The 27,875-nt window shown below is 37.4% G+C and overlaps 1 long non-coding RNA gene across 1 annotated transcript; it reads right to left on the bottom strand.

The window, feature by feature from the left end:
- Positions 1-3,420: 3,420 nt before the first annotated feature.
- LOC113893796 lies at positions 3,421-26,553 on the bottom strand. The gene is made up of 4 exons (XR_003511336.1): positions 26,408-26,553; positions 19,526-19,676; positions 8,949-9,031; positions 3,421-3,762 (listed from the first exon to the last, which is right to left on the bottom strand). It is a non-coding gene; the product is annotated as an uncharacterized LOC113893796 (long non-coding RNA).
- Positions 26,554-27,875: the final 1,322 nt, after the last annotated feature.

Below are 27,875 nucleotides of genomic sequence, written 5' to 3'. Positions count from 1 at the left end.
TTCGTTATAGTCTGACTCTCACATCTATACATGACCACTGCAAAAACCATAGCCTTGACTAGATGGACCTTTATTGGCAAAGTAATGTCTCTGCTTTTTAACATGCTATCTAGGTTCATCATAACTGTCCTTCCAAGGACTAAGCGTCTTTTAATTTCATGGCTGCAATCACCATCTGCAGTGATGTCCTAGGAAGACAGAATTCCTGTTTTTCTTCTTTGATGTAATTAATCTTCAGTCCTTTGTATACTCAGAAACTCAATTTAGAGAATTTCTTGATTTGATTGTACCCATAGGAATTACATTGAAAGCCGCAAGTATAGTTCACCCTACTTGCTACCAGATAAATTGTTAGTGACTCTTTGGAAGGCTATGTTTATAAAGACTTGAGACCAGTGCATAATTCTCAGCAAGAAGGCACATCCTCATCATTTAGGGATGTGTTTCTCAGTTGCAGGAGGAGAAGCAATGGCATTCATACCAAGAGTTTTTCTTTCAAAAACATAACATGAGTAGGATGAACATTTTTACTGCAAAAAGAAAGTTCAAAGAAGCAATTCTTTTTGTTTTTAGTAGCGGTGAGGTGTGGTCAGGCCTTCTCAAAGTTAAGAAAGAACTGGTCTTCAAGCATACTTTTGAGATCCAAGTTTATTAAAAACCAAGGGAGTACAAGCCAATATTATAAATACAATGATATATTTTAAAAACTTAAATTTAACAAAATTCTATGAATACCATCTTTCAATCCTTTCAATGTGTTCTCATGACTGTATGCATAAACTTGTTTGGTGATAAAAGTGGAAGTCTAAATTTGAAATATTTCATTCATGGAGACTTTGTCAAATGGCCCTTGAATTCAACCCTGAAAATGAGCTATATAATCAGACTGATTTCTTTACTCCAATGAAAGACTGATTGAGAAACATTTGTCAGAAGGAAGAATGAAAGAATGAAATAGGCATAGGCACATCCTAGACCAATGCCTAAAGCAATTGAAATAAGAGAAAGGAGGTGACTGCTAAACAATGTCAAGACAGAGGCACTTGTTATCAGGGGTCCCTGAGACTCTTAATTCCTTAGACCTTTTCTCTTAAAGCTTTTTTCTTTGATGTTTTCCTCAGGTCCTCTTTCATCAGAGGGTTGACCACTCCAGCTGCTAATTCTTAAATTATCTGCTGAATTCTTAATCCCACATGTTGTCAGTACAAACCAGAGTTTGTACTTGGAGACTTCTTACACCTCATGCTTGATAGACTGAAAGGCTGTGGACAGAAGTTCTTGACCCATTTAGTGGGCCCCGAAAGTAAAATTGGCATTGATTTTCTTTCTGGTAACACTTTCAATAATTTGAATAGAGTCCTAAACTTTGGACTCATGATATGAGTTAAATAGATTTTTCTGTGCCTAATGGATAATAAACATTATGTACAATATTGTGTCTATGTGAATGTATCTGTCAAATTCCAAATAACTGACTTCCAAAGAACATTTACATCGCACCAATTTGTAATTGGTAAGCCCATTTCCCTGCTTTCCTTTTTTCATTTATATAATGAAATTGAATGAAACAGATGTCAGATCCACATCTCCCCAAACACTCATTTTACCAGCTCAGAGAATAAATAAAGAAATGAATTTAATGATGCTAAGTTACTGACTTGGTTACATGCATCCTATTGGATCCAAATAATTTCTCACAATAATGCATATCTTTTTCACCTTCATGTTGCTTAAGAGGAGACAGAGCCAAGGAGTGCTTACTAGACTGTGAAAGCTACAAATTTGGCTTGGGTAAGTAGTACAAATGGTGAATGCTTACATTAACCTTTCTTGTTTCATATTCTCAAGTATGATTTTGATGAAAAGGTGACAAAAAGGAGCTTTTCTCTAAATGTACACCATGATTAGGTCTAGCTAGCATTGCCGTCTGATTTTATTGTGATTTTACTTATGATTTTGGAAAACTGAGAAAATGAAGTGCTACTTATGATACAAAATCACTAATTTAAAGCACAAACAATAGAACATGATTATGCATGGTACAGAGATGTATGGTAACAGTATAAAATGTCCACAGAAAGGGCATATGATGATACCAGACTATAGTTACTTCTGAGAAGGTGAAAGAATGGGATGTTGGGAGAGGCTTTCGTTATTAGCTGTATTTAGTTTTTAAAGATGAGATGCAAATATGAAATACATATGGTTTTAAAAATATAAGATTGTAAAGTACTAACAAGTTCTATTAACTTTTTAAAAACTTTTAGGCAGTAACTATTATATGTGAACTGAATAAATCAGTTACTTAATTTAGGTTTAAAAAAAAAATCCTATTCACTTTTTGGAGCTAATTGTGAGTTGAGTAACCTAACTTTGACACTGTCTTACAATTTTGACTGTACTTCATCTCCCTTAATAGAATTACACTTGTTACTCATGTAAATTTATACATTTTAAATATGAATTTTAATATTTATCTTAGGGTTTTAAAATTTAGAAATAAATGATTTCACTATGAAATATACATTTTAGGGCTCTTCTTCATGTTACATTATATCAAGTAAGATGACAATGAGGGTGATGAAAGTGAATTGTCACAATTATCTCTCTGCATCATTGTAGAATAGCTTTTATTTCAGTTAGATTCCATAAAGGAATGGTTATTCCTAACCATTTTCTATGGTTATTTAGAAAAAAATCTGAAAAATCCATGAAATGGTTTTCAGTTTCTTTCCTTGAAAATAGACCTTGACAGTTTAGAAAAATTATCTTAAAGTATGAAGAACACATTAAAAACTGGTTCCTTACCTTCTGAGGACAAAAATTATTAATAGAAAATAGAATTAATACAAATGTTACCTTTTTCATTCATATAAATGATGATCATTTATAGAGAGCCTCCAACTTTTAATTAGCCAAAAACATTTAATTTTAGCCACTCAGTCATGTCCAACTCTTTTGCGACCCCATGGATTGTAAGCCCACCAGGTTCCTCTGTCCATGGAATTCTCCAGGCAAGAATACTGGAGTGGGTTTCCATTTCCTTCTCCAGGTGATCCTCCTGACCCAGAGATTGAACCTGGGTCTCCTGTATTGCAGGCAGGTTCTATACCATTTGAGCCATGTATAGTCCATGGAATTCTCTAGGTCAGAAAACTGGAGTGGTAGCCTTTCCCTTCTTCAGGGGATCTTCCCAACCCAGGGATCGAACCCAGTTCTCCTGCATTGCAGGCAGATTCTTTACCAACTGAAATATCAAGGAAGCCTATCTGAGCTATAAGGGAAGCCCCAAAACATTTAAGGAGTAAATAAAAGATGTTTCAAACAAAAATGAATCACATTCAGTCTTGAGATCTAGTAAAATGGTATTTTCTTTTAAAAAAAGAAATTTTGATTCCAAATGTAACAAACCATGTTCAAATGAAGATTTGCATATAACTTATTGCATATAACTTACATGAAACTCATTGTTAGAATTCCACTGATTTAGTAAATTGCTGTAAGCAACTGATCGACATCCACACTGATTTAATAAGAGCTTTAATTGCATATGGTCTGTGTGAGATAAAACAAAAAGAAAACCAATTAGAGTAGTTACCAACATCTTCATCATTATGGTTATTTTTATCATAATGATGAGTAACATTTTTTTTAACTCCTCACACATTGGAAGTGCTTTCATCTTCAGTACCTCTCAAATCTCACAGTCGTCTTTAAGGTAGGTAGAACTTGTGTGATTTATTCTCCCTAGAGTTGGAAATTCTGAAAAAAAAAAAAAAATACAGAAAAATGAAAACCAGTGATAGCTTATGGTGAACAGTGTCGGATTTGTGATCTCTGAAGAAGATTTAGCTTTGGGACCAGGGACCAGGCTTAATCACTCAAAAGCTTTTGCATAGCAGAGTTTTTTTAAAGTATGAAAAGGCACAGAGAAAGCTTTTGACATAGACATCAGAAGGAGGATGGAGAGTCCCCCCATTACTAGTCTTAGCAAGGAAGCTAGATACTTTTTTAATTAGTTATTACAATAAGTCAAAAGAATGTCTCAAGGTTTTAAAGATCTTACCAGACTCACTCCCACAATTTACATTTTAAGATAACAGGATTAGTCAGGTTTTCAGGAGGGAGAAACTGTCATCAAGCAGGATAAATTGTTATATAATTCTTAGTACAGAGTTTAAGCTGAGTTGTTTTCTTGTGTAATCATCAGTTCTGGGCTTAAAGAAATAAAAAGTTTTATGTGACTAAGACTAAGGTATGCAGGGGGAAAAAAAAAAAAAAAGACGTTTGTCCTTTCCTCCTTGAGAATTCCAGACTCCTACTTCCTCCTTGAGAGCCCCAGACTCTCACTTTCTCCTTCGCAGGGACCCCAGACTTCTTATCAACCTGCCTAGGAATTGACTCGCTCACCAGTACCAAAAATAAGAAGACATTTATGTTGTCTCTGTGTCAGGTGGCATTTTTAAGAGATGGACGCAGAAGGATCCATTATGGGAGAAAGAAGTCAGGAAGATGTGTTATGAGCTCAACAATGGAATGGCTTAAGCTAAGATGATTCCCCATAGATCTCTAGTGTTTGGTTAGAAACAGCCCAGATAACATTAAAATAGATGGAGAACTATATATCTTAACTTATTATTCTGAAGATATTTGAGTTGTTATAAATGAGAAGGTTATAATAGATTTACATGTATCCATCACCAATTTTTCCTCTACATCCCCCACTCTCTCCCCATATAACCCATAATATATTGTTTGAAGCTATATAATATATGATGTTATGTTATATCGTACACATCATTTCATTTAGGAAAACGCAAGAATACTTTATGAAAGAATAATAAGTCCATTTGAATTGAATGTAGATTTAAGTACAAGAAATTATTATTTGTTTAAAATTGATGGGGTTTTTTGAGGTTTACTTCTTTTCAAATTCCTGGATGAATTTGCCCCCTTTCTGTGTGAATAATACATTCTACCTGAAATTTCATAGTCTTATAAACTCTTCCTGAGACCAACCAGAAATATTGTACATTTTCTTTTATGTGATCTTTCTGTTGTTCAGTCGCTTAGTTAGCTCCTTATGACCTCATGGACTGTAGCACACCAGGCTCCTCTGTCTATGGGGCTCTCTAGGCAAGAATGTTGGAATGGGTTTCAATTTCCTTCTCCAGGGGCTTTTCCTGTACCAGGCATAGAATCTGTGTCTCCTGCACTGGCAGGCGGATTCTTTACTACTGAGCCTCCAGGGAAGCCCAATTTTTGGTAGATGACTGCAGTAAACAGATGGTCCTCTTACTGTTTTAATGGAAAGGAGTCTTATTAGCAAAAGATACTCAGTTTTAACACTTCCTGAAATAACCAACTTTGAGATCTTGAGCAAGTCAGATATTTGTTATGGATCCTTTGCTCTCACTAATACAATAAATGGCCAGATTACCTCTAAAATACATATATAGCATAGTATTCAACTCTGTTGCATTATTCTGTCTCTGAAGTACTTCACTTCTTACTTCCATTATATACATTCATTCTTTTGAAGCTCAAATCCATGTTCAACAGTGACTCTTACCTTGTTTAAACCCTACACAATGTAAGACTACCAAATCTAGAAAAGGAGTAATGATGAACAGAATGTCAGCAGTAATTATAGTGGCAAATCAGTCTTTTAGGACACAACTTGAACACTGAAAGCAAAACCATTATATCGATGTGGTCTGTAGTGTTATATAATTTGAACTCTCTTGAAATTTGGGTAAAAATCAATCCTTATTAATTTCTCTGATAATAGCTCATTGTAAACATCTGTGGCATATAAATTTTTGAGGTTGATGTGGGCTTTTTTTCTTGCTTTTAAATAGACATTTTCAAATTATTCTCACTGCTGAAATCCAGTGTGAAATATAAACATTAATAATATGGAGAGATTGGTTTTTAGAATTACTTTTAGAGATTGTTTTTAGAATATATTGATTTTAAAGCATCTATTCTGTGGTATAATACACGTAAGGAAAAGCCACCTATTGCCTGAAAGTTACTTTCAGGAAAGAGGCTCAGCAATAATGAGTTATAATGTTGCCTTTGATAATGAAAGCTGGAATGCTTCCTGAAGGACTCGGAGCATTCATATATTAAATATTTATTTAGCATATATCAAAACATTGAAAAGAAATATGAAAAATACTTTAAGTGCCATAAATAACATTAGCTTTCATTCATGTTAGTTCTACTTGAGCTAGTAATCATTTACTGCAAAAATCATTATGTTTTGCCATATTTCCTGTATGTTTAAGAGTCCAAAGGCCAAACCTTATTTCCCCAGAGTTGACAGTAGAGGATATTAAGTTTAGTGAAGCCAGAATTCCTGAAAATACTTTGTACACCTACAATGAAGTACCACAGAGAGGAGAAATGCTTCCCCTTGGAAACAATAGAGATCCATGCATGTATTCAAATGCATACATGCCAGCATGCACACACACACACACATACACACACACACACATTTCTAAGTGCAATTCATTTGGACAGTGCTTTTGTCTATAAAGAGAGAGCAAAGATATACTTCAGAAAAAATATTCCTGGTCTCTGACTTTAGCTTGTCTCTACCATCCAGACATGATACGTTGTGCTCAAAGGAATCACTAGGTAACCTTTGAGAGGTTTGAGCGTGTACTAAAACAGTTATTGTGGGTAAATATAATACTTTGAGCTCCTTTAATGTAATTTAAATTATACAAATGTAAGGTATGGCCTTAAAATTTTAGCATTAAGGTGGAATCTTAGGCCTCTTGAACGTTTGTAGTAAGGATTTAAAAGACTTAAAATCTCTTAAACTTGAATATAAGGACTTGAAGAAAAAGACTTTTGCATCAGATATATGTGTTGTCAGTCAGCTGCCTTCATGAATTGCATCTTTGATATGATTTCTTATATAATTTATAAAATTACTTTAGCTTTAGGTATAGAAAATTTCTCTATCAAAAATATACCTTTAGACTGAATACCTGATATGTAACAAAAGTGAAGAATTATTTTTAAGAAAATTATGAAACCACCTTCTTAAAAAGAAAAAGCAATGTGGGCTTATATTTATGAGATATGTTTTTAAAGAAAGCCTTTATTCCAATTTTTCAATTATTAGGTTTAATAGTCTTAAGTGGCACAACCTTGTAAAAGTGATGCTACGATTTATATTTATTTCTAATGGGCCTCTGGCTGGATTTTGGCTTTGGTTGGGGTCAAAGCCAATTTGTTCTTAAGTTGAATTAATTCTGATGCTTGACACCCATACTCCCTTGTCCATTGGAGCCCACCTTCTAAAGGTCAGCGTACCATCTACTGACATGCAAACTAACAATTAAGAGTGGGCTATAAGGGAAGACTGTTAATATTTTGAGTGGCAAGAAAAGCCACAGTTATTTTGTCTTTGAACTTTGGATGCTGAAATCATCCTATGGAACATGGCCACATCTAGATAAATGTCAGCTTTTTTTCTATTAAAACTATTTCCAATATCTGTCAAAATGCTTTCTTCCATAGAATGTTTCTGGCCCATAGTGGCCTGTAAAACATGTATTTGGAATAATATTCGGAAAAAAGTATAGTTTTTTCAAAATGAAAAAGAAAATCATATCAAAGATACAATTCATTAAAAACAGTGTATGCTGCTGCTGCTGCTAAGTCACTCCAGTCATGTCCGACTCTGTGCGACCCCACAGATGGCAGCCCACCAGCCTCGCTCCCCCATCCCTGAGATTCTCCAGGCAAGAGTACTGGAGTGGGGTACCATTGCCTTCTCCGAAAACAGTGTATCTTATAACTCAAATTTGAAATTTCTCCCTGAACTTTAACCCAGACTTTCAGGAAATGAGAATGCATTAAAGCTCTCTGAGTATAAGAACTCTTAATCACTTTATCACTGAAATAACTTGAGGGGAACATAAAAAAAAAAACTTTTTGAGAATGACGTAGTAAATTGTGGCAAACAAACGACATCCTTTATGATATACATGAAAATTCTAAAATGTTTATTTTATAAGAATGGTGAGAGAATTAGTAGATGACAGTGTTGAGGTATCCAGCTCCAAACCTGAGCTCACAACACTTGGCCAAGAAGTCTGGGTTACTAAAAGATACACACCTCCTTTAAAAATCCATTGTGTACAGAGCTTTGCAAGACAAAAAAAACTCTGTGATGTTAAGTGCTTGGTGCAGTGATAGCAATGCATTTCTAGTGGCTTTATGAGCAAGGGTTAAATGACAAAGCTAAAATCTGCTCTAACCCTCTCTGTCTATCAAACATCTAGAAATTAAAAATTGATTGCTGTCAGCTAATGGCAAATTGGGCTTCCCCGGTGGCTCAGACTATAAAGAATTTGCCTGCAGTGCAGGAAACCTGGGTTGGATCCCTGGGTCAGGAATTCCATCCTGACCAGGAATGGCAGGAATTCTCCATCCCCTGGAGAAGGGAATGGCAGCCCATTCCAGTATTCTTGCCTGAAAAATCCCATGGACAGAGGAGCCTTGTGGGTTATAGTCCATGGTGTCCAAAAAGTCACGCGGGACTGAGCAGCTCGCACACAAACAATGGCAAATTGCTTTGAGTAAATAATGTCACCTCTTGATGACTACTTTTTTCCCTCATGGGGCTTATAAGACCTTGCATCTATCAAGCTTTTCGTCAAGCTTAATCCGATTTACACCATTTTCCCTTTCTTGCGAGTATTTTCTTACCTCCAAAGCATTGTTAAAATGAACACGAAGGGCCGACTACAATCCAGTAAACAAAAAGCGGTAAATAGTCTGAGGGAAATGTGTTCCAGGTAAAACGACCTCATTTCCTTGGGCGTGATGCATCCTAGTACCGTTCTCTAGTAGTACTAACTGTAGAGCTGACTGCCAGCTTTATTTATTTCATTAAGTCCTTGAGTTAGTTCACTGCTCACCTTGAAAATAACTTCAGTTGACAGACTGGTGGACAGGCCGAACATGCTTCCAGCAGATTGCTTAAAGAAGGCCACCTGTAGAGCTGCAAAAGAAAATAATTAAAATAATGAGAAAAAACTTTAAATTGAAAGTTAAAAATCCACATTATGAACTAATTGAGAAAGGGTAAGGGAGGGATAAATCCTCTTTCTAGAGCTTTTGCCTCTCAGTCTACTGACAGTACTTCAACCTGTCGATCCTTGTGTGGATATGGACACTCCTTAGGAAGGAATTAGGTACATTTTTCTGTAGCACTTTATGTTAGCCAGGTGACTTTTGAAAAACACCTTTGAAAGGGAGCTCCTTCCCAGGAGAAGCGACTTTCAGTTCCAGCCCCAGATAGCTAGAGAAAGTAGAGGGCCTGGAGGTTGAGTCAGTTGTCAACAGGCAATGGTTTAATCAGTGGTGATTAGGTAATGAAACATCCATAAAAACCCATGAGGACAGGGTTTAGGGAGCTTCCGTGTTGGTGAACATTTAGAGGGACTGGGAGAGTGGCTCCTGCAGAGGGCATGGAAGAGCCGTGTCTTTTCCCCTGCCTTGCCCTGTGCCTTTCTTTCACCTGACTGTTCTTGAGTAATATATTTTTATTCTAAACTGGTGATCTTTCTCTGAGTTATGAGCCACTCTAGCAAATTAGTCAAACCCAAGGAAGAGGGTGTGAGGACCTCTGATTTATAGGCAATGGTCAGAAGTACAGGTAGCAACATGATCTTCCAACTGGCATCTGAAGCTGGTGGAATGAGGGGGGCAGTCTTAAAGGACTGAATCCTCAACCTGTAGAACCAGATGCTAACTCTGAGAGATAGTGTCACAATTGATTTGAGCTGTAGGATATGCAGCTTGTGCCTAAGAATTGCATGTTGGTTTGGGAGAGCCCACATACATGTGCATGCGCTCACACACACACACACACATTGCACTTGGGTCTAGGAACCTAATTTGGTTATACTAAATCAGGTCAGTGGTTTTTACCTAGCCCTTGTATTTTCAGAATGTGGGATGTATATTCTTGGCTGTATCTGAAATTGACAACAAAAAGCATGGCATTAAATAACAATGACTCACATATTGAGGAACATTCAATTTTCTTTTCTCTTAATCCTTTGGTTGGCCTCAGAAGTAGGCCTTGTATTTTTTTGGGGGGGATATAAAGTTAACACTTCTTTAATATTTGCTAATTTTCCATTATAATAATGAGAGCAGACCTCAGTTCAGAATGTCCTTCAGGCAACAACATACAGTTAGAATTTAATACTTCAAAAAATAATTATTTTAGTTACAGTTTTCTATTTATTTTATTGACTACACAAAATCTTCCAAATAAATAATTTGGATACAGACAAACTAGACAAAGAGTCAAGATTGTTGACTTTTCCAAATGTTGACTTTTTAGTATATGAAACGTGAATAGTATCCTAAAAAATAGAAGCTACCTTAACCACTATTAATTATTTCTTAGCTAGAAATTCTCTTATACTATTTTTTCAGGCTAGAAATGAATATTTTTAAAGTCTCGTTCTAGTTGAAAACTTCAAGATTTGTAACGTGTATATCCAACATCCTAAACTTATGCCTATCTGGGACTAAATACTTAAAAGTCACCCCTCATTTACTTTCTTCATCTGTTATCACTTCCCAGCGTGTCAGCTAACTGAAGCGTCTATAAGAAGAACAAAAAAGTTGGGACTACTGGAAATAAGGAATAATTCCATTCATGCAGTCAGTAATTTTTTTCAATTAGTCAGTATTTATAAATCTCTCTTATGACCAGTTTTATGTTATAAAAGTAACTCAAAGTAAAATACGATATGTGATCTCAAGACGGTAGTTGTAAAACAAGCTCATTTGGTTTACAAATATATTTTGCTTTTTTTCATTTTTTAAAAAACTTATTTAGTTTTTAATTTAAGGATAATTGCTTTACAGAATTGTGTTGTTTTCTGTCAAACATCAGCATGAATCAGCCATAGGTATATATATTGTTTGTCAAGGAAAGCTATAAAAAAAAACCTGAATATCAAAGCTTTCCCTGAGGGATGTGCCATATCTAAGTCCATAACTCTCCACTATTTTCTGTTTATCACACCTGAACCTCTACTAGTGTACGCACTCTCTTCTTCTAAAGGCATTGAACTGAGTATTCCAAATTTAGAATAGATTGGAGAGTCTTTGTTTTTTGAATTCCTTGTTTAATTAAACAAATTGAATAAAATGTTCTGCACAGAGCAGAGAGTTCTGTGGGAACTTGTAGAAGGGCATCCAAGCGATCTTGGTATAAATTAAGACTGAGATAAATTTTGAGAAACAGGTAACTGCTGTCCCTGAAAGAAAATAAAGAGAAAAATGTTCCCCAGGCAAAGGGAAGAGCACATAAAAAGACATCGGAGCTAGAGGCAGATAATGTTGCAGCAGGGCGCACAGTAAAGCTTTATGAGAACAGAGAGGCAAGAAATGAAATGAAGTCTGAAGGAGAGAGTCTGAAGCCAGATTAAGTAAGCCCTTTCATACCTTAATAAGAAGCTTGGAACTTATCTTTAAAATAGAGGGTGGATACTAATGGTAACCCATATCTTCCCACACAATAGTTAGCTTAAAGATAATCAAGGGTTTGATAATGACAGTATCTACTCCTCTGGGTTCAGTCCTAGCTGGTTTGCAGGGTCAAGTTCCCCTAGTCCTTCATTTATTTGTTGATCCTGAGTTAATTTCATACTCCTCCTGGGCATCTGTTCTCTTGGGCTTCTTTCTTTGGCATCCTTAAAGTGGCATCCATCCCAAGGGAGGGGAGACACTCCAAATAACTAAATCACATATCCAGGCCTCTAAGCTGCTCCTTCACACCAAAGCCCTGGAGGAGCATTACAAAGATTAATTAAAGCTCAAAGTGACTGGGATTCCCACTTTTCCTTCTCTTTATTTTTCTTCCTATTTTCTATTCTACTTGTTATTCATGGAGGACTAGAAGGATTTTTACTCTATTTTTGTAATCAGCCAAGTGCTCTCCCAAGGTACAGCATTCCAAAAATTGAATTGGGGAAAAAATGAAAGAGCATGCTGTCAAAATCAAAAGAGATGATATGCTCCATTATAAAATAAAATATTCAGAATATTATTTATATGTTTAAATTATTCATTCCAATGACAGAAAATTAAGGTGATTATTTTCCCCCTGTTGTGCATGTCATGTTTCTCACAATAGGTGGAAAATAGGAAAGTCAGTTCTTTCTGTGTCAGGATTGAATTGTTTCTTCTATTAATGGGTTTAGTGAAATTTTAAAAGCAGTTGCACTGAGTTTAAGCACCCTAAATAAAAGATTAATAAGAATTAGGAAAACTGTCTCTTATGAGTATACCATCACAGCTCCAAAAAATCTTCAAAATGTATGAGCTTCTTTGTCACTTTAGAATAACATTTCATTTGTGTTAATTTAATCTCAGTTTCCACTTCCTGGCTCAAAACCTGTCATTGGTTCTTCATAAACTTCAAGATAGACATCAACTCCAAACAAAACATATAAAGTTGTAATGACCCATTCATTCATTGATTTAGCCATTATTCAACAAGTGTTCATTGAACAACTCATATATCTTACTCTTTACTAGTTGCATTCTCCATCTGGTTTCTACTTAGCTTTCAGTCTTTTCTCCTACCATGTTCCCACTTACACTCTTTATGATGGCCATCCTGATCTGCTTGCAATTTCCAAAGCAGGCTCAGACTAGTCACACTTCCTCATCTTCCCTGTCTTATTCCCATGCCAAGAATGACATTTACAGCTCAACTTTCTAGCTCAGTGTTTCAACAACATATCTGGTCTTCAAAATCACATGAAAGATTTAAAAAATACATTCCAGATATCCAAACCAAAGACTTGGATTCAGTAGATCTCTCAGTTCAGTCCACTTGTTCAGTCATGTCCGACTCTTTGTGACCCCATGAGCTGCAACATACCAGGTGTCCCTGTCCAAAACCAACTCCCGGAGTTTACACAAACTCATGTCCATCGAGTCGGTGATGCCATCCAACCATCTCAGCCTCTGACATCCCCTTCTCTTCCTGCCCTCAAATCTTTCCCAGCATCAGGGTCTTTTCAAATGAGTCAGTTCTTTGCATCAGGTGACCAAATTATTGGAATTTCAGCTTCAACATCAGACCTTCCAATGAACACCCAGGACTGATCTCCCTTAGATGGACTGGTTGGATTTCCTTGCAGTCCAAGGATCTCTCAAGAGTCTTCTCCAACACCACAGTTCAAAAGCATCAATTCTTCGGGGCTCAGCTTTCTTTATAGTCCAAATCTCACGTCCATAGATGACTACTGGAAAAACCACGGCCTTGACTAGACAGACCTTTGTTGACAAAGTAATGTCTCTGCTTTTTAATATGCTGTCTAGTTTGGTCATAACTTTCCTTCCAAAGAGCAAGCATCTTTTAATTTCATGGCTGCAATCACCATCTGCAGTGATTTTGGAGCCCCCCAAAATAAAGTCAACCACTGTTTCCACTGTTTTCCCATCTATTTGCTATGAAGTGATGGGACAGGATGCGATGATCTTAGTTTCCTGAATGTTGAGTTTAAGCCAAATTTTTCACTCTCCTCTTTCACTTTCAAGAAAGAGGCTCCTTAGTTCTTCACTTTCTGACATAAGGGTGGTGTCATCTGCATATCTGAGGTTATTGACATTTCTTCCAGCAATCTTGATTCCAGCTTGAGCTTCTTCCAGCCCAGCAATTATCATGATTCCTCTGCATATAAGTTAAATAAGCAAGGTGACAATATACAGCCTTGATGTACTCCTTTTCCTATTTGGAATCAGTCTGCTGTTCCATGTCCAGTTCCAACTGTTGCTTCTTGACTTGCATGCAGGTTCTCAAGAGGCAGGTCAGGTGGTCTGGTATTCCCATCTCTTTCAGAATATTCCACAGTTTGTTGTGTTCCACACAATCAAAGGTTTTGGCATAGTTAATAAAGCAGAAATAGATTTTTTCTGGAACTCTCTAGCTTTTTCGATGATCCAGCGCATGTTGGCAATTTGATCTCTGGTTCCTCTGCCTTTTCTAAAACCAGCTTGAACATCTGGAGGTTCATGGTTCACGATTGCTGAAGCCTGGCTTGGAGAATTTTGAGCATTACTTTACTAGCGTGTGAGAGGAGTGCAATTGTGCAGTACTTTGAGCATTCTTTGGCATTGCCTTTTTTTGGGATTGGAATGAAAACTGACCTTTTCCAGTCCCATGGCCACTGCTGAGTTTTCCAAATTTTCTGACATATTGGATGCAGCACTTTCACAGCATCATATTTCAGGAAGAAGTAGCTTGACTGGAATTCCATCACTTCCACTAGCTTTGTTTGTAGTGATGCTTTCTAAGGCCCACTTGACTTGACATTCCAGGATGTCTGGCTCTAGGTGAGTGATCACACCATCGTGATTATTTGGGTCATGATGATCTTATTTTAGAGTTTCTGTGTATTCTTGGTATCTCTTCCTAATATCTTCTGCTTCTGTTAGGTCCATACAATCTGTCCTTTATTGAGCCCACCTTTGCATGAAATGTTCCTTTGGTATCTCTAATTTTCTTGAAGAGATCTCTAGTCTTTCCCATTTTGCTTTTTTCCTCTATTTCTTTGCATTGATTGCTGAGGAAGGCTTTCTTATCTCTCCTTGCTATTCTTTGAAACTCTGCATTCAGAAGGGTATATCTTTCCTTTTCTCCTTTGCTTTTCGCTTCTCTTCTTTTCACAGTTTTTTGTAAGGCCTCCTCAGACAGCCATTTTGCCTTTTTGCATTTCTTTTTCTTGGGGACGTTCTTGATCCCTATCTCCTGTACAGTGTCACAAACCTCAGTCCATAGTTCATCAGGCAATCTATCTATCTGATATAGTCCCTTAAATCTATCTCTCACTTCCACTGTATAATCATAAGGAATTTGATTTAGGTCATACTTGAATGGTCTAGTTGTTTTCTCCACTTTCTTCAATTTAAGTCTGAATTTGGCAATAAGGCATTCATGATCTGAGCCACAGTCAGCTCCTGGTCTTGTTTCTGCTGACTGTATAGAGCTTCTCCATCTTTGGCTGCCAAGAATATAATCAATCTGATTTCAGTGCTGATCATCTGGTGATGTTCATGTGTAGAGTCTTCTCTGGTATTGTTGGAAGAGGGTGTTTGCTATGACCAGTGCTTTCTCTTGGCAAAACTCTATTAGCCTTTACCCTGCTTCATTCTGTACTCCAAAGCCAAATTTTCCTGTTACTCCAGGTTTTTCTTTACTTCCTACTTTTTCATTCCAGTCCCCTATAATTAAAAGGAAATCTTTTGGGGACATATTTTCACCCTTTTAAATTAAAAGTGAAGATACCCAGCAATATTAAATGTTGGGAGATGAGGTGGATTCATAAGACAGCTATACTTTTTGGAGGAGTGGGGAGATAAGTTGTCATAACCATTTTGGGGAACAATTTGGCAATTTGTGGAATACTTGAATATACTCCTCTCTCATAATTCCATTTCCACTGTTAGACACAATTTTGCCCGTATACCTACGGAGATATAAAACCATTTAGAACAGAGTTGCTTAAAACAGTAAAATTCTAAACATGAATAAAAGAATGGATAAACTATTTGAAATATTTAAGATGGAACACTTTAAAATAGTTACACAAGTTGGCGTCAACCAATGTCAATTTGTTGAAACTTCACAAACAGAATATTGAACAAAATAAAACCAAATTGCAAAAAAGTTCACATTAAGAAAAAATATGTAAAAATTATAATGACTTTATATGCAGAGAAGAAAATAAAAATATGTTTTAGCCATATATATAATAGAATGTCAAATGAATTTTAAGTCTCCTTATACTAAACAACAGTAATACATTTAATTGCATGTACATAAGCCAAGTATTTTTTGTAACACCTCCAACTCATCCATCCATACTGTGTTTTCAGCAGCACTAATGGAAGCTATTTTACGAAGAATTCCATCAATATATATATATTGGTTCTTTCTCAGGTTTGTTGTGAAAAGCAGAACACTCCAAACCAGGAAACTTTTTATTACCATTTTCATTTTTATCTTTGGAATGCCCAGTTGTTCAAGAAAATTAAAACCAAAATAGTGTCAAGTAATTCACAAAAAATAAAGAAAAACATCATTAATGTGGAGAAACTGTTTTCTTCTTTTTCAGAAGTTAACTATGCATTTTTATTTCTTCAAAAGACTGTTGTTCAGTCAGTAAGTTGGGTCTGACTCTTTGCAACCCCACTGACTGTAGCACACCAGGCTGCTCTGTCCTCCACTGTCATGAATTTTGCTCAAATTCATGACCACTGAGTTGGTGATGCTATCTAACCATCTAAGCTTCCTCTACCTCTTTCTCCTTTGGCCTTCAATCTTTCCCAGCATCAGAGTCCTTTCCAGTGAGTCAGCTGTTTGCATCAGGTGGTCAAAGTATCAGAGCTTCAGCATCAGTCCTTTCAAAGAATATTCAGGGTTGATATCCTTTAGAATTGACTGGCTTGAGCTTCTTGCAGTTCATGGGATTCTCAAGAGTCTTCTCCAGCACCACAGTTCAAAAGCATCAAATCTTTGGTGCTCAGCCTTCTTTATGGTCCAACCCTCACATCCGTGCACGACCACTGGAAAAACCATAGCTTTGACTGTATGGACCTTTGTCGAGAAAGTGATGTTTCTTCTTTTTAATACACTAGTTAGGTTTGTTATAGATAAATATAAAATATCCTTATCTTTTCTTTTTTAGTACTTACAATTTTAAAATTAAACTTAGTGAGAATACTATGCTTCTAGACACTTTTATTTTATTCATCTGTATGATAGATTAAATAAGACCATAAATTCTATGTAGCAACTAGTATCAAGAGATGAAGTATGATTTCCTGTGTCTTGATTATTGGCTGGCCTTGTGGCACCCTTTAACCAATAAATTGTGCTGGAAATTATGTTGTGTGAGTTCAGCAGCTATGGCCTCAAGAGGATTTGTAGTATTTGCCTTTTCTCTATTAAATTGTTGCTCTAAGACCATCGTATAAGGGCAATGGTCTAGCCCAATGAAAGGCAAGAGAGAACTGGGAGAAGAAAGTTGTCACCAATGTGAGAGAGCACCAACTTTCAGATAGGTGAGTGAGGCCATCTTGTACCTTACAAATGAAGGGTAGCTGAAATAGCCATCCCCAAATACACACTTTGGTGTATTGATTATTTTGAACTCCAGGCACTTGAAAAACAGTGAATTCAGAGATAGACTTATTCCAAACTCTTTTTATCTGTCTAAACACCTGTTTTAAAAGGAGTTCAATTGTCATAAATGCCCCCCCTGGGAGTTTCATCAACCAGGAGAGATTGCTTCTTATCACACAAGAGGAGACTAGAAGTCTACACCACACCTAAGAAAACTGTCACAAACTATCATATCTCCCATCTGTTCTTTTAAGGTCTGTTTATATTTCCAAAAAGTCATTTACTGTCCCCTAAGAGGACTGCATATCTCCTTTCCTTTATCTCTTAAAATGATCAGTCAATTCAGTCGCTCAGTCCTGTCTCTTTGTGACCCCATGGATTGCTGCACAGCAGGTTTCCCTGACCATTACCAGCTCCCGGAGTCTACTGAAACTCATGTCCATTGCTTCGGTGATGCCATGGCCGTAACTCGAGTCCATTTAGTCACAGACAAGAGTTAATGATATATAAGCCTAAATTCTAAGCTACCTCTTTAAATTATTCTTTTTTTTTCTGGATACCTCCCATGTATTCATGATGTACACATTTTCATAATCTTATATCCATTTTTTCTCTTGTTAATCTGTCTTTTGTTACAGACTCAGTGATAACTCAGAAGGGTAGGTGGAAACTTATTTTTTCTCCTCTACATAGCCCACTTTATCTTCCAGCATCCACTGAGGTTACTCAAGTAAGTCAGCAGAGAGGTCACCTGCCAACCCAGAGAATGATGATAAATGATAAATATTTGTGGTTTATGCCACTGAGTTTTGGTGTGCTTTGTTTTACACCAATAGCTACTAGTTATAGAAGCTAGGACCTGGAAGTTGGGAGCTACTGTGACAAAAATCTTGAAAGAATTGTGCCATTGATTTTAGGACTGGTGGCAAGAGAACTTGGAAAAGCAGTGAGAAATATGTAAGCAAAGACAGGGAAGATGGCTGGAAAAGGTACTGTTGGAGGCTAGAGAAAGGGTAATCTATGTGATGTTATGGAAGAACAGAACAAAAATACTGACTTCTGGAACTGAGGGTAGAAAATATACATAATGAACAGGATATGATCGAGGACATCTATGGACAGAAAGTTGAGAATGCAGATAGGTTTTTAGTGTGTGTATTTAGCTGCATATAAGATATTGGAAGGAAAGGAGCTAAGGAAGGAAATGATTTGCAATTAAAATTTAGAAAAAATATAGAAGGTCTAGAGAGCATACTGGGTTGGAAGTGGCTGCTTCCATTCTGCCCAGTAGTAAAAATATCTTCAACATAAAATAACCTCAGCAGACAAAGATCTCACCAAGGCTGTGCCTATGCGATTTTTAAGACCTCTTAGAGATTTAAATTCGTGCCTTATTTACCTTGTCAGTCTGCCAAAAGTATTCTAAGGATCTTAAAGGCATTTCCCTCAGCAGTTTCATACCCTTGAACATGAGCTAATCTTGTGACCTGCTTTGACCAATAGAAAATGATTCCCTGACCTAGCCCTTAAACGTGTTTGCAGCTGCCACTCTCAGCTGCCCTGAGAATCACTATTTAGAGGCCAGTTAAGAATGCTGTAGGACGAAAGGGTACATACAGAAGAATTAAAGTGACCCATCCAAAAGTCATCACTGACTGCTTAAAAATTGTTAGATCATCTTGCATCTTATAGCCACAGGTAACCTTCCATCTGAATGCAGTTGTTTAAGAGAGCCTGGGAGAAATATCAGAGGAACCACCAGCCAACTTACAGATTATTGCAAAATAATAAAGTGCTATGCTTTGGTATACAACTGAGGCTTAGAGGAACTTTTTATAGAGCAGTAGTTGATGGTTAATAGTCTGATATGATCTTCATTCCAAAAATCAATGTTAATGACTGCAAATGCTACAGTGGTAAAGAATCTACCTGCTGATGCAGGAGACACAGGCTCAATCCCTGGGTTGGGAAGAGCCCCTGGAGAAAAAAATGGCAACCCATTCCAGTATCTTGCCTGGGAAATCCCATGGACAGAGGAGCCTGGTGGGTTACAGTTCATGGGATGACAAAGAGTTGGACACGACTGAGCACGCACACACGCCATAAGTTAATACAAGTAGTAGAGTTACTGACACTGTGGGTCAGGCCCCAACAAGGGCTTTCCTGCCCTGTGTTTTTGGAGCGAGTAAAATAAGACCAAGTTAGGCTTGGATGCAAAGGAAAGCTATATCCTTCAGTCAAAGAATTAAGAGGTCTGAGCTGAGCTCTAGAACACACTCTCCTGATGGGCAGGGCAGGGAAGGGGTGTTCTGGGGTCAGGGGGAAGGCTCAGACCTGCTGTTTATACCGCCACTGCGCACAGCCCACTTGGCTCCACTGTCTGCGGAATTGGGTGCTGTGCCCAGCACTTTTGCACACGGCAGGAGATGACGCATCAGTGAAGCCATTTCTCACCAGAAACTCGGGTCTGAAGCGTTGGTAAAAACTAGATGGAGCACAAAGAAAAAGCAAAAGGTTAAACTTTATTTTATTACCATATTCTGTTTGTATTTACTGAAAATTTTTAATGGGTTTTAATGGTGACTCTAGTTCTCGAGTATAGTCAAACATGTCTCCCAAATTAAGGTGTTTAATGACAAATTATATGTTTAAGTGATTAACATAAGATATTTTATATTACTAAAGGTACTACAACAAAAGAATTTTTTGAAAATAGGAGTTATATCACTTATTTACTTTACTGCACATTGAATTTCTCTGACCACGCCTCAAGATTTAAATAGTCATGAAGGACTAAAAAAAGCCTTCCACTTCTGTATTTATCTGCTACTTCTTTGTATTTCCTGCTATTATTTTTCATATAAATGATGACTTACTGAGGGAAAAAAGCTTCCTTACTATGTACCCTTGTAATTCTGATGATATATCCATTGTGATACAGTAATGCTTTGATTGAATGCCTTTGGCTTTGATTTTGATTGCATTCATACTTGGAAGGCAAAAATCACACCTTAACCAAATTGCACTTGCAACCTTTGCGAGATTGTCAATATATTTCATATACGTCATTGTATTTTGTTATAAAATAAGCATAGTAATTCATATACACACTGAAGTTTGATAAACAGTAATCTGAGAAAGGAACAAGCTATCTCTTTGCAGATGTTCAAGTAATCAAACCATTCTGCATTTAGAATAATCTTCAAATTGCAAAGGAGTATGAGGATGGGTAGAGGACTTCAAAATGTTTCTGTCCTCCTGCAGGGTGAATTCTGTGTTGTTTTGGTGTTAATTCTATATAATTTGAAAAAAAAAATTAATAGTCTTTATAATGAGACATTGATGTGCATTTTTTGGGAAGGAAGCATTTAAAGATATCTCCTGAGTTAGAGGATAAAACTCCCTGGAATTGTGATTCCCCACATTCTTTCTGTTAGCTTTTTTCTATTATACTTTTGTGCAACATTTTTAGAGAGCTTTATGAAGAATTTACATGAAAAACACTATAAATATTTAAACTGTAAATATATATATATATATATATATAACTTATGAAAGGATCACCACCATAAAAAGAATTTACACATTAATCACCCCCAAAAGTTTCAACACCCTTCCCCCACCACCCCCCTGCATAGCCAGGCAACTACTCATCTGACTTTCTCACTATAATGTTTACATTTTCTGTTATAACATGTACTTAATTTTGTCTGGCACTTTTCATTCAACATAATCTCTTTAAGTGATTGTCCTTTCATGTTTCCCATTAGTTTCAATGCGAAGTATGTCCTCGGAGCTCATCACACTGCCAACCAAAAGTGGAACTCTTTGCTTCACATCTTAAGGAATGATTTCCTTTAGTTTTTTAAATATGTTTATAGTTGCCTTCAAGACTGTCCACTAAGTCAGACACCCGGCCCTCTTACAGACACTTTCTGTTACTTGCTTGTTTTTCTCCTGTGTATGGATCTGATTTTCCCATTTCTTTGTGTGCCTCATACTATTTTGTTGAAAACTGGCTGTTCAGATAATATGGTGTAGTAACTCTGGATGCTAATCTCTCTTGTTAGGACGTCTTGTTGCTTTGCTTGCTTGTTCATTTGATTAGTGTTTGGACTGGATTGTTTTAGTGAAGTCCATTTCCCTGCAATGTGATACCTCTGATATCACTTCTTAGAGAGTGCTGGCTTGGATGTGTGCGAAGTCAAAAATGACAGTGTCTTAACAGAGCTCTCTTTGACTCTTCTCCAGTTCTTTGTGTTAAGCTATCTGCCTCTTTTGATATTGCACTCAGTTGGCTCTGCTTCCTAATTTCCAGCTGATTGTTCTAATTTTTTGACATTGCCTTGCAGTATAAATTGCTCCATGGTCTGACCCAATCAAGAACAGGCCCCTTTTCAGGAGTAGTTTTTGAAGGCAGTTTTGAGGTTTGTTCTGAAATAAGAAGAAGTCATTTTAGCTGTTTCTTTTCCTGATAAATCAACTGGCCTATGTTTTACTTGGTTGCTCTCTTAGAGTCTCCAATCTCCTGTTACATACTAGAACTCCAAATTCCCATTAATTTCACAGTGTCATTAGACTTGAACTTTCTCTTACTCTACTCCCAGTAAAGTCAGCTCACCTTAAGAGGGCTTTGGAGTCTTCTGGTTTTATACTCTGCCTCTCCCCATGGGCAAAATCTCTGAGTCATTTTCCCAGAACTGTAGGAGAGAACGGTGGACTATTCTCATGGGGTGACTCCTTTACTTTATAAGTAGGGTGATGGTAGCCTCTGGTTTCTCAGCTTTCCTCTACCAGCATGGAATCTCTGCCCCATGAGCAAGCTTGGGAAAGGACTACATTTATTAACACATCGGGTCCCATTATTCTCAGTCTGCCTTCCTTGGTAGAGCCTCAGTGCTGAGAGTGAGGGCTGAATGAGGGGAGGGAGCCCTCTATTTCTTGGTTGCATTTGTTCGGAATTCAGCTTCTGCCAGATACAAGACAGAACTTGGAAGGATGAGAAATGCTTGCAGCCTTCTCCTCCCGGGGGGACACTATAGTTTCTGATGAAGATCTGGAGCAAGCTTAGCCACATCATCTTGGCTGCACCTGACCGGAGTGAATTTTCTATTATGCTGAGCTGGGAGTGGAGAAAGAGGAAACAGGGCATGATTCAAGTGTCACAAATGCTCATTGCATAAATAATTATATATTTGCTGTATATCCGTAGGAAAGTTTCCAGTGAGCTTACATGATTAAGGGTTTGGGGCCTTTATCATTTTTATCATCACGGTTATTTCGCTGAGGAACAGGTTCACAAGTCTGTCATTCTGGAAGTCCTGTTTCAGTTTTTGACTATTACATATAAAGTTGTAAGTACATTATTGTACAAGTCTTTTGTGTGGGCATATACTTTTTCCTCCCCTTGGGTAAATATCTAAGAGTGGAACGACTGGGTTATAATGATCCTATAGGGCAGGTATGTGTTTAACTTTTTAAGAAACTATCAAACTATTTAAGACGTTTGCAGTAGTTTGCATTATCATCCGGAGTGTAAGAGTTCTAGCTGCCTCACAGTATCCTTACTGTCCTCAGTAAGATACCATACCACAGTGTATCTTGTTTTCATTTCAATTTTCCCAATGGGTAATAATGATGAGCGTTTTTTTCATGTGTTTATTATATTTGTATCTTTGGTTAAATGCCTTTTCAAATCTTTTGTACTTTTTTTTTTTGTAATTTATGATTAGATAGTAGATATTATTAATTATACATTGTGGGTTTCTGGATATTATTGTATTTATATAAGTAGTGTTGGATTTTTTTCCTGTGCATAGGTTACTCAGAATCAATTGGATCTTTCCACCTTGTTAAGCTTTTTTATGGCACATCCAAAGCAACTTTTAGTTTAGGTAAAATTTATCTCCAATACTAAGGCAATTCCCTTTTGAGGAGTCTACCCAAAGCCCCATGTGTTATGAAGTTTACTCTTAGTCCTGTGTGAGCTCTGGAAGTTGTTCTGCCTATTTTTTCCTGATATTCTTTCTCCATCTTTAGATAGTTTTTGCTTATGCATTGCTGTTCAGTACCCAGATAGGAGGGGAAACCTTTGCAGATCTCTCTCTCTCTTTTTTTTTTTTTTCTAGTTGCTTTAGGTGTAGAGTTAGGTTATTTATTTGACTTTTTTCTTGTTTCTTGAGGTGTGCCTGTATTGCTATGAACTTTCCCCTTAGGACTGCTTTTACCGTGTCCCACAGGTTTTGGGTTGTTGTGTTTTCATTTTCATTCGTTTCTATGCAAATTTTGATTTCTTTTTTGATTTCTTCTGTGATTTGTTGGTTATTCAGCAGCGTGTTGTTCAGCCTCCATATATTGGAGTTTTTAATAGTTTTTCTCCTGTAATTGAGATCTAATCTTACTGCATTGTGGTCAGAAAAGATGCTTGGAATGATTTCTATTTTTTTGAATTTACCAAGGCTAGCTTTATGGCCCAGGATGTGATCTATCCTGGAGAAGGTTCCATGTGCGCTTGAGAAAAAGGTGAAATTCATTGTTTTGGGATGAAATGTCCTATAGATATCAATTAGGTCTAACTGGTCTATTGTATCGTTTAAAATTTGTGTTTCCTTGTTAATTTTCTGTTTAGTTGATCTATCCATAGGTGTGAGTGGGGTATTAAAGTCTCCCACTATTATTGTGTTATTGTTAATTTCTCCTTTCATACTTGTTAGCATTTGTCTTACATACTGCGGTGCTCCCATGTTGGGTGTATATATATTTATAATTGTTATATCTTCTTCTTGGATTGATCCTTTGATCATTATGTAGTGACCTTCTTTGTCTCTTTTCACAACCTTTGTTTTAAAGTCTAATTTATCTGATACGAGTATTGTGACTCCTGCTTTCTTTTGATCCCTATTTGCATGGAAAATCTTTTTCCAGCCCTTCACTTTCAGTCTGTATGTGTCCCCTGTTTTGAGGTGGGTCTCCTGTAGACAACACATGTAGGGGTCTTGTTTTTGTATCCATTCAGCCAGTCTTTGTCTTTTGGTTGGGGCATTCAACCCATTTACGTTTAAGGTAATTACTGATAAGTATGATCCCGTTGCCATTCACTTTATTGTTTTGGGTTCGAGTTTATACACCATTTTTGTGTTTCCTGTCTAGAGAATATCCTTTAGTATTTGTTGGAGAGTTGGTTTGGTGGTGCAGAATTCTCTCGGCTTTTGCTTGTCTGAAAAGCTATTGATTTCTCCTTCATACTTAACTGAGATCCTTGCTGGGTACAATAATCTGGGCTGTAGGTTATTTTCTTTCATCATTTTAAGTATGTCTTGCCATTCCCTCCTGGCTTGAAGAGTTTCTATTGAAAGATCAGCTGTTATCCTTATGGGAATTCCCTTGTGTGTTATTTGTTGTTTTTCCCTTGCTGCTTTTAATATTTGTTCTTTGTGTTTGATCTTTGTTAATTTGATTAATATGTGTCTTGGGGTGTTTCTCCTTGGATTTATCCTGTTTGGGACTCTCTGGGTTTCTTGGACTTGGGTGATTATTTCCTTCCCCATTTTAGGGAAGTTTTCAACTATTATCTCCTCAAGTATTTTCTCATGGTCTTTCTTTTTGTCTTCTTCTTCTGGAACCCCTATGATTCGAATGTTGTAGCGTTTAATATTGTCCTGGAGGTCTCTGAGATTGTCCTCATTTCTTTTAATTCGTTTTTCTTTTATCCTCTCTGATTCATTTATTTCTACCATTCTATCTTCTAATTCACTAATCCTATCTTCTGCCTCTGTTATTCTACTATTTGTTGCCTCCAGAGTGTTTTTAATTTCATTTATTGCATTATTCATTATATATTGACTCTTTTTTATTTCTTCTAGGTCCTTGTTAAACCTTTCTTGCATCTTCTCAATCCTTGTCTCCAGGCTATTTATCTGTGATTCCATTTTAATTTCAAGATTTTGGATCAATTTCACTATCATTATTTGGAATTCTTTATCAGGTAGATTCCCTATCTCTTCCTCTTTTGTTTGGTTTGGTGGGCATTTATCCTGTTCCTTTATCTGCTGGGTATTCCTCTGTCTCTTCATCTTGTTTAAATTGCTGAGTTTGGGAGTCCTTTCTGTATTCTGGCAGTTTGTGGAGTTCTCTTTATTGTGGCGTTTCCTCGCTGTGTGTGGGTTTGTACAGGTGGCTTGTCAAGGTTTCCTGGTTAGGGAAGCTTGTGTTGGTGTTCTGGTGGGTGGGGCTGTATTTCTTCTCTTTGTTCAGTCGTGCTGTGGGGAGGGAGGGAGGGATGCTGCAAACAAATGACACTGGCGTGCGCTCGCAGTGCCTCAGCCACACTGGGTCTGCCCCCGCTCACGGCGCGTGTAGCCTCCCTGCCCACACTGCTCGGGCTCTAGGTTGTTCCGCCGGGAACAATCCGAGGCTTGCATGCACCTCCCAGGTCCAAGCCGCTCAGGTTCAGGCACTCAGGTAGTCCTCAGAGGCGCAGACTCAGTTGGGCCTGCGTTTTGTGCTCTTCCCAGGTCCGAGCAGCTCAGGTGATGAGGTGTTTGGCGAGCGCCAATGCTGCGACTTGTCGCCTCCCCGCCACTCGGTTATCTGGGTGTAAAACCGGCGCACCTTCTCAGGCAGATGTTGACCGTCCAGACCCCCAATAAGTTTTAGTTAGCAAAGAAGCCAGTTTTTTAGATAATGTCTCTCTGGGGCTGTGATTGCCCCCTTCCGGCTCTGGCTGCCTGTCACCGGAGGGGGAAGGTCTGCAGCCGGCTATTTCTGTTTAGTCCTTTGTTCCATGCGCGGGCTGGCGGTGTCTTAGGTTAGGGCTGGCTTTTCACATGGTAGATATCCCACAGTCTGGTTTGCTAGCCCAAATTATTTCGCTCAGATAGTGCTCAGGGTATTCAGGCCAGATTCTTACTCTCAGCGATGCAGCCCGCGCCGCGCCTCCCTGCCCAGCCCCGCTTGCTAATGGCGGATGCAGGCGTCTGCGCTGCTTCTCCGCTGGGGGAGTTACCGTAGGGCTCGCAATCTGCGAGTTTTAATTGTTTATTTATTTTTTCTCCCTGTTATGTTACCCTCTGTGCTTCCAAAGCTTGGCACAGATTGGGCAGTGAGAAGGATTTCCTGGTGTTTGGAAACTTCTCTCTTTTTAAGACTCCCTTCCCAGGACGGAACTCCGTCCCTCCCTCTTTTGTCTCTTTTATTGTCTTTAATATTTTTTCCTACCTCCTTTCGAAGAGTTGGGTTGCTTTTCTGGGTGCCTGATGTCCTCTGCCGGCATTCAGAAGTTGTTTTGTGGAATTTACTCGACGTTTAAATGCTCTTTTGATGAATTTGTGGGGGAGAAAGTGTTTTCCCCGTCCTACTCCTCCACCATCTTGGCGCCTCCCCCCTTTTGTACATTTTTTAAAGTTGGGTGTCCTATTAATGTATTTTTAGAGTTCAGAGTCTTATTTTTTTGTTCCTATAGTTTACGTTAGGTAGACTTTTCATTGTAAATTCTTGCATGCATCATGTAGTTTAAATTTTATTTTAGTTTAATTTAAACTTTTTCTTTCAATTGCTGAGTTTAACACATTTACTTATAAAAAATATAAAAATAATACACAAAACAAGTAGGAAATCCAGTTGTACAAGTTTGTACAAGATTGCCTGTGATGAAAGCGCTTCCCTTGTCCTTCCTATCACTCTCATTTTTGTAAGAGGCAATGCCTTTAACCATTTACGACTTTAGTTGTAATGAGGAGTCCAAACCTATGGAGGATAGTTTTAGATGGAGCTTTATTTTTATTGACTTATCATTCCTTTGAATCTTATCTATCCACTTCCTGTTGTGCTAGTTGAAAATTTAGCTAACTTTCAAACACATTCACAAATATTGTCCTGTATTCCACCAACTTCCCCAAATAATGTCTTTTCTAATTTGCATCAACTAAAAATGATGACTTCCTTGTATAGTTATTTGTGTAGAGTTGTATACTTCTTACTGCCTTTCTTTTTTCTTACTGAGAGAATAGAAGAGAAGCAAAGCATGCACATTCTTTACTCTGTTACTAATGTCTTCCAACTTCTTAATAGTTTTCTCTGTTGCTTGGGACACAATGTTGAAGAAATCCTTCTTGGACTCTTGAAGTCAGTATTTTCCTATCATGTGACCAGTAACTTCACAAAATACACATCTGTTTCCTTAAACTTCATAGAATTTTATGGTTTGTTTTTTTTTTTAATTCAAGGCTTTGCTATTTCTTGATTTACTTATTTTACTTGAGAACTTCAACAAATTTAAAGAAAAAAAGGTAAATAAGAGCTAGAGTAATACAGACTATTTTGGCTATGATTAAAATTAACTCGAATTGTCTAAAATATAAAGGAGAATTATGTATTAATTCAAGGAAATTCCAGGAATACAATGGTTGTGTTCAAGGTCTCAATAATGTCATATAGCTCAGTCTCACTTTCATATTTAGCATTTTAGAAACTATCTTCTGATGATGGCCACTGAAAGATCTGGACTTAACAGCTGTCCAGGCTTAAGTGCAGAGAGAGCTTTCCTCAGCAGTAAGCCTGCCGATAGGTAAAAGTTAATAAACATGTCTCATGGCTGAAGAGGGGCATGTACCCACTTCTGATCAAGTCAATATGAATGAAGAACAGTATCCGCACCTCATGGAGCTGAGACTTGTGCATAGAATCA

The sequence above is a fragment of the Bos indicus x Bos taurus genome, chromosome 5 (assembly GCF_003369695.1).
Source record: "Bos indicus x Bos taurus breed Angus x Brahman F1 hybrid chromosome 5, Bos_hybrid_MaternalHap_v2.0, whole genome shotgun sequence".
Classification (NCBI taxonomy): domain Eukaryota; kingdom Metazoa; phylum Chordata; class Mammalia; order Artiodactyla; family Bovidae; genus Bos; species Bos indicus x Bos taurus.
Note: the sequence above shows the minus strand (reverse complement) of the source record. Positions and strands in the feature narration are given on the sequence as shown.